The sequence below is a fragment of the Trichomycterus rosablanca genome, chromosome 11 (assembly GCF_030014385.1).
Source record: "Trichomycterus rosablanca isolate fTriRos1 chromosome 11, fTriRos1.hap1, whole genome shotgun sequence".
Taxonomy (NCBI): Eukaryota; Metazoa; Chordata; class Actinopteri; order Siluriformes; family Trichomycteridae; genus Trichomycterus; species Trichomycterus rosablanca.
This window is the reverse complement of record NC_085998.1, coordinates 8,721,555-8,730,044: the sequence shown is the minus strand read 5'-3', so window position 1 is coordinate 8,730,044 and position 8,490 is coordinate 8,721,555.

Below are 8,490 nucleotides of genomic sequence, written 5' to 3'. Positions count from 1 at the left end.
AACAGTGGCAACCTGGCAATAGTGCATTTGAACCAGCAACCTTATGCTTACTAGCTCATTACTCTAACCACTAGGCTACAACTACCCTACTAACCAATCCATATAACGGCATCACATACTTTATTTGTTACAGCACAAGCAGTGTCATTACACTGATCAACTGTAACATTAAAACCACCTCCTTTTTTCTACACTCACTGTCCATTTTATCAGCTCCACTTACCATATAGAAGCACTTTGTAGTTCTACAATTACTGACTGTAGTCCATCTGTTTCTCTACATGCCTTGTTAGCTCCTTTTCATGCTGTTCTTCAATGGTCAGGACTCTCCCAGGACCACCACAGAGCAGGTATTATTTAGGTGGTGGATCATTCTCAGCCCTGCAGTGACACTGACATGGTGGTGGTGTGTTATTGTGTGTTGTGCTGGTATGAGTGGATAAGACACAGCAGCGCTGCTGGAGTTTTTAACCACCTCACTGTCACTGCTGGACTGAGAATAGTCCACCAACCAAAAGTATATGCAGTCAACAGTGCCCCATGGGCAGCATCCTGTGACCACTAATGAAGATCTCAAAGATGACCAACTCAAACAGCAGCACTAGATGAGCGATCGTCTCTGACTTTACATCTACAAGGTGGACCAAATAGATAGAGGAGTGTGTAATAGAGTGGACAGTGAGTGGACACGTTATTTAAAAACTCCAGCAGCGCTGCTGTGTCTGATCCACTCATACCAGCACAACACACACTAACACACCACCACAGTGCTGAGAATGATCCACCACCCAAATAATACCTACTCTGTAGTGGTCCTGTGGGGGTCCTGACCATTGAAGAACAGCATGGAAGGGGGCTAACAAAGCATGCAGAGAAACAGATGGACTACAGTCAGTAATTGTAGAACCACAGAGTGCTTCTATATGGTATGTGGAGCTAAAGCCCAAAAATATTATCAACCTATTAAGTCTTAATTAAAGCCTTAAGTTAATTTTGACCTCTTGTCAGTAAATGTAACCACAACACAAGGGAAAGCACCAAGGTCAGTGAGATAATCATACTGCTTTTTATTCAAATATATTGTCCTCCTTTATTCTAAATTCTAAATATTTTTTACATTGGCTGTCACTGGCTTGCTAAACAGCTACTATGAACTGCTGACCTTTAAAAAAAACAAAAAACATGGTGCCGGGAATTACATTTTGTGACATACAGCTGGTAATTTTAACTTTTACTGTCTGTATCATCCAGAATCAAGCCTTTTCCAACTTGTCGCTTTCCACTTTTGTTTTAAGTCAACCTAAATGATGCACTAGTAATGCAAATGTATTTATTCATTTAACTGTCCTACTATTCTACATCATGGGTCCAGTGTCACCCGGACATGAGAGTGTAAACCAGAAATACACAATGTACAGGCTGCCAGTCTGTCGCAGGGCAACACATACTTTACCCTTTACTCACTTGCTTAGCAAAACAGGGACAGCCAGTCCACCTTCTGCATGTTTCTGAAGCATCTGAGGATACCATGAGGGAGAACCTGAGGGTTCCAGACTTCGGGCAAAGGTTTACAGTATTCACACTGCCAACTGCACCATCATGAAGTCCTTATAATTCTCAGTGTCCAAATTTCCAGTTAGACTTGCAGATGTAGACCTTGTCGGCATTATCTTTGTTTTTCACCCACAAATCAGTGCTGTAAAAGCATATGTAAACCTGCTGCCATAGTAAATTGCTCATCATTTTTTCTTCACATGAATCCAGCTCTGTAATGTACCCGGCTCTTATAATTATGATAATTGCTCCTAATTGATTTGATGCATTTGATAACCTGTTTTGCCCTCTGATTGTCAAACATAAATGTATGCTGTGCTTTAATATTACAAATATATAATAAAAACTAGCCAAACATTCACATACAGGAGATGGACAAAATATTGGAAACATAATAGAATGAAATAGGGTCATTCCTGGGATTGGGTGAGTTTTGAACCTTAAAACTTTATGAAAATGAAACACTGTTTTTATTTGTTTTTCATGTTTTATTATAAAAATGACATGTTATAATTTTGCAAACTAATACTGGTCAAGCTCAAGCACACAAACTGTAGGTTTTATTAAAACATTTTTATGCAGTCTCTGACCCAGGATGTCCACCCTGTTATGGACAAATGCATAACTGTTGTGTTTCTGTCTTTCAGCTGCACTTAAGGCCATTCTTTAAAGGATGCACACATAATATCAATATTTCTGTTATTATTATAACCAAACTCAATAATAAAGCTATATAAATTACACATGCACCTCATATACACTGTGACGTCCACCCTGTTATGTATTAGGCTGTAACAGGGTGGACCATAACAGGGTGGACCATAACAGGGTGGACAGTCTGACATAAAATTAGCCATTAGCTAGCGAGTGAGCAAAACCATGCTAGAATAAAAGTGAATTCAGACAAAGAATTCTCTGCTTTTTAGTATGATTATTTTTAAAATGATCAAATCGTATTGCTTTTTCTCATATATCCCATTACAGGGTGGACATGTTATGGTTGACCATATAAGACTTTTAGGATAAAATGTGGATTAAAACAACATTAAAATGAGGAGTTAGCCACTCATCTTCCACAGTTGTTTTCCCTTCAAAAAGATCACGTGAGCTCCAGTAAATGATGTCAGTATGTAAAACACCAAAAAACCTCATGTATCCATGACTAAATCAGAATGTACAGCACTGGGGACATGGGAAAACCTCTGGTATCTAAGAGATAAAAACAGTATGTATACAGTAATTTTATTTTGGGGGGGTAGAAACATTGTGTTTAGTATTTGAAAGTGTTCATTATTTCAGTAAGATGTTTAGAAATTGTATTGTTTAAAATTTACTTAATAAATACAATAGTACTGGGGACACAAAAGGCACCGAATTGTAGGAATGACCCAGTAAAGAGTAGCTCCAGTCTTTGTCTTCAGATTTCCAGTCTGGGATTGTGGAGCCATTAAAGGAGCTGATGTACTGGTATTAGAGCTCTCTTAATTCATTTATCAGTGTTCATAGTAGTGTTATTATTCTGGTATAGGGATACAGCATCAGGAAATAGTGCTCGCTGTGGTCCAGTAAATGTTATAAAACAATTATTGGATCTAATGACATCTCCTAATTCTCTATAGGATGCTGCCCGGGCCCTTATGGATCCTGTACTGCACACAAGAGTACTGGGACACCACACAGTGTTTCAGCCACAATAGCTGCTAACAAGATGTAATAAATCAGTCATAAAAAGAAAATGAAATGCTTTCAACTTTGCAGCAACAGTTTAGGGAAGGTCCTTTCCTGTTCTAGCATGACTGTGCCCATGTGCACAAAGCAAGCTCTATACAGACATAAAGAAAAGCTCAGTTTAAAGAAACATCAGTGTCCTGCACAGAGTCCTGACCTCAGCCCCACTAAACAGCTCTGGAATGAACTGGAATTAAACATCAGTTGAGGCTTTTATGACCAACATCAGTGCCAGCCATACAAATGCACTTTTGACTGAATAGGCACAAATTCCCACATACATACTTCAAAGTCTTGTGAGAAGCCTTTTCAGAAGCTGGCTGTTGTCAAATTCATAGATAAATTCATTCCAATGCTCAGGGGTCCAGTTTTGTGCTCTTTACACTGAATCCAAAATTTCAAACTTTGTGATGCTTGAACTTACAGTTTTTCAGTGACTGGATTGTAGAGGTGCTTATTGAATTCTGTATGTTTCTGAGACAGTGGTACTGTGGGGGTATTTAGTAATGATGCTGTAAAGTACTTCTGTATTCCTGTTCGTAAGGAAGTTGTTGAGCAGGAGAGTAACACCAGTGATGTGATGTGACGGCGTGAGGGAGAGAAACAGAGTGATGGAGACAGAGCTTTTGTGTTGTGATGTATATTGTAATATGACAGGAGGAAAATGGTGCAGTGACAAGAAAATGTACCATCATTTAATCTGTGTTAATCATCGGCACACTGATAGAAATATTATTTACTTACATGTTCTGTTTACCAAATCTGTGTTCTTTCTTTGTCTTTTCTAGTTTTCTGTTCTCTTCTTCTTTTCTTGTATCTTCTTTTTTCTTATATCTCCATTTCTTATATCTTCTTCTTTTCTTGTATTTTTTTCTCATATCTTCTTTTTTCTTGTATCTTCTTTTTTCTTGTGTCTTTTCTTTCATCTTCTTTTTTCTTGTACCTTCTTTTTTCTTGTGTGTTCTGTTCTTGTATCTTCTATTTTCTTGTGTCTGCTTTTCTTGTCTTCTTTTTTCTTGTGTCTTCTTTTCTTGTGTCTTCTTTTTTCTTGTATCTTCTTTTTTCTTATCTTCTTTTTTCTTGTGTCTTCTTTTCTTGTATCTTCTATTTTCTTGTATCTTCTATTTTCTTGTCTTCTTTTCTTATATCTTCTTTTTTCTTGTGTCTTTTGTTGTATCTTCTTTTTTCTTGTCTTCTTTTCTTGTGTCTTCTTTTTTCTTGTATCTTCTTTTTTTCTTATCTTCTTTTTTCTTGTATCTTTATTTCTTATATCTTCTTTTTTCTTGTGTCTTCTTTGCTTGTATCTTCTTTTTTCTTAAATCTTATTTTTTCTTGTATTTTTTCTTGTGTCTTCTACTTCGTCATCTTTTTTGTTATTTTTTCTTATATCTTCTTTTTTCTTAAATCTTCTTTTTTGTATCTCCTTTTTTCTTGTATCTTCTTTTTCTTGTATTTTTTCTTGTGTCTTCTACTTCGTCATCTTTTTTGTTATTTTTTCTTACATCTTTTCTTTTTTTCTTTTTCTTTGCATCCTATCATTTATTGTATCATTTTCTCTCACTTCCTTTCTTTACTGTTATATGCATTTCTTTTTCTTTTGTCATACATTTTCCTTTTTACTTACATTTTTGTCATTTCTTTACTCCTGTGGTCCTGTGGCGTAGTGGTGCAAATAGTTCTGAACCTGTTCTGTTTTTATTTATACTGTAGTGTTGGCGTCGAGGATGGAATAGGAAATTGCTCTTTTTGTGAACATGTGGACAAACACCTATTCACACACATAGACATTCATACCACATTCACACAGCCACACAGCTGATGATGTATTTCTCGCGTAGCCAGCCCATTCCCAGCGCTGATCAACACGGTCACGGTAGATCTTGATACCACAGCCGCAAGTCCTTCTGGGTAAAGCTCCGCCCCCTTCTCGTCCACAGCAGTGGGTCGCTACAATACAAATGTTATGCTTTTCACAGCACTGTACAGTGTTGGGATTGTAATAATTATTGCTAATGTTCTTTTTCTGGGACTGAATGATTGAAACGTAGTGCAAGTCCTGTTTATTTTCTGTTCCAGTCCCAGGCTGCTGGTGCCCCCTGTGTGTAACTGCTAGAAAAGCACTAAGCCTTAATCACACTCATTCATGTGCTAATATCACTACACTAGACTGTTATAATCACCTGAACTGTGTAGAATTCTGGTGATCTGATGCTGATGTGAGACTGACTGGGTAAAGTGGGTAAACAGTTGTACTCTGGTGTTTTCTGTATGGATGCTGACCCAATAGTCTGGCAGAATTATCTAAGAAGATATTTTTCACAATTTCAATTGTTTCTAAAAATAATGGACGCTGTGTTCTCCGGGCTTTAAAAGGACTTAAAGCCAGCATCTGTCATCGTTTGCATGTTCCTCACACGTGGCACTAAAAAACGTTAATGAAATAAAATAATCATTATTCATATATTTAGCTAAAGCAACAGTGTGAGGATAGCATAGTGTGAGAAAGACTATAGTCCTGATAATAGTACAGATTAAAGAATAGAACCCACATAATTAGTGCACTGTGTAAATTCCCAGACTCGTTTCCCCGAGAGCATTAGTGTAAAAATTAATTTAAAAAAATTTTTAATCTTGTGGCATTATTGATGTGTATGAAATGGTAAATTAATTATAAACAGAACATTAAAAAACTCAGATTTCTAGCTGCATAACATTAAGGAGTAGATTTATTAAACTCCCACATCATTAGCAATTCTTTCATGTTTTTCTTTCCATTAGGTGTTGACAGAAGCTTGGCACCTAAGAGAAAGAGAGACTAGCAGGTCCTAATTAGCATTTAGCAGTGAGCGATATTCTCTCTCTATTTGAAATCTTTAGGTTTGTTACATTTGGGTGCGTGTGATGAGCTTTCTGATTATAAATATACGTTGACAGGCTGGTTCTGATATAATATGAATGTTTATTCCACCAAACGATCACATGAAATGAAGTTAAGTTGCACTTACCTGCAATACAACAGGCCGTCCAGTAACACTTTAGCTGAACCTTTTGTTCATACTATCATGCCTGATGTCATATGTTGTTAAAACAGTTGACATAGCGCTTTTACACCAAAAGAACCCTGGTTCTTGAACTGGTTCTGTTCAGGTTTCTTAGAACTTTGGTGTTTTGTAGAGAACCGACCCGCGTTTCCACCACTTTTTGAGAACCAAGCCGCGTCATCACCGGTGGGCGTTACACAACAAAAGGAAAGAGTAGTGATGTGATGGCAGAGCGTGTAGATTACACTGGTCAACAGAGATTTTGTTTCTTGAACACTTTTGGGTGTGTCTTAGGTATTTTGAGCTGCTGATAACAAAAATCACCTCAAATTTTTCCTATCACGTACCATTTTATTGATTCATGCCTCAAGGCTGTCTTTTTATACAGTGACAATGTCTATCCTTCAGTACCTGTTGGTATGCTTTACACATGAAGGAAACATACCAGAACATGGAACTGTTGTTGAAACACATCAAGTACAGCAACAACAACTGAAACAGCTGGAGATTTAGAGTGGCACTGCTTCTTGGATTGCAGCTCAGATATACCAAGTATTGCTGCTTCATTTGCAATTGGGACAGTCATAAGAAGAATCATATTACACTAAAAATAACTGGCCAATTCATCAGAATTTGACCCCAGGGCAGAACAATATTGCACATAAACCACTTGTGGACCCAAAAAAAAAAGATATTCACTTCACTTAAAACTCGGGCTGATGAAAGATTTTATAAAGGCAACGAACAAATAAAAAGCAAGAAGAGTTCGCAAGAATAACTGATACCATGATTAGTGAAGGCATTTCTGTTGGTCCACAAATGCGACACATCATGAATGATCAGTTCAAAGAGCTGGTGGTGAGACCTGAGAAAATCACTTGGAGATCATTCCAGGATGTTGTTGAAAAATTCTTTTTTTGCAACTATCGAGCGCCAAACTTCATCAAGCTGGGTGACAACCTTCTTCAAGCTTACAAAGTGATGAAGTGCAACGTCACTGAAAATTCATTTCTTGCATTTCTTCCCTAATCTTGGTGCAGTAAGTGATGAGCATGGCGAATGCTTTCACCAAGACATTGCCACAATGGAAAAATGTTACCAAGGCCACTGGAATCCGTCAGTGCTGGCTGACTATTGCTGGACACTAATACGAGATGCACCAGATGTTGAGTAGAAACGAAAATCAGCAGCAAAACACTTTTAGCTTAGTTGAACTAATGACACGTATAAGATTTAAATGTGTTATAATCAGTAAAGTTAATCTCATGTTTCTCAAAATTTCTATGTGATACAGACAATCAGAAACTACATTTGTGTTCAGATCAAATGGGTCTGTCACAATCACCAAAAAAATTCAAGGTAACAGAACTTTGGCAAAAAATTGTTGTCCAGTGTTATGTGTAAGCATTTGTGCTGTTGTTACAGATGTTCGTTTTTATGCAAAAAGCATCAGTCAGCTATTAGTGATAAGAAGACGTAGACGTGTTTGTTGCAGTTGTTGTTTTATTTAGTTCATTGAGGTGAGAAGCGTTTTGCGCTTCGCGCTCATCGCGACCCTCGGCGCAAATAGCCGATTTGCTCAGTGCTCGGCTTATAAGTGCTTTGTACTGGTTATTGTAATGGTTCTGTGGCGTTTGTGGGACTTACCACTCTTCCCTGACGTCACAGGCCTTACAGAGCAGTACAGAGCTAGGCCTTTAATACTAGGCCAGCTCGTTAGGGTGGACGACCTGCAGCTGCGGCTCCCTTATTTAAGGGTACGCCGCCTGGCTGCAGGTGTCGCACCTTTTGTCTTGTTTGTTCCTTTTGTTTTGGGCACTGCGGTGTCCGTGGGGACTGCTGACGGCTCCCCCACGCTTCTTTTGTAGTTTTAGAGGTACCCCCGGTGGCATTAGGCCATCAGGGTGTGTAGACTGCAAGGTTGAGGTAATTAGCTTTTCTTTTACCTTCTTAGAAGTAGCGTGGTGCGATGTCGTGCAGTCCTCGTACTGTTTTTATTTTACCCGTTAGCATTTAGCATTAGCGGGTGAAGCCAGCCCCGTGATACGGCGCTGGTCCTCTCCCCGCTAATGTTTACCTAGCTACTCTAGCTGTGGTATTCGGCAGCCGGTGGGTGGCGTCTCGGTAAGACACTCGGTTGGTCTGCCAGCACCCACGGTTCGAATCC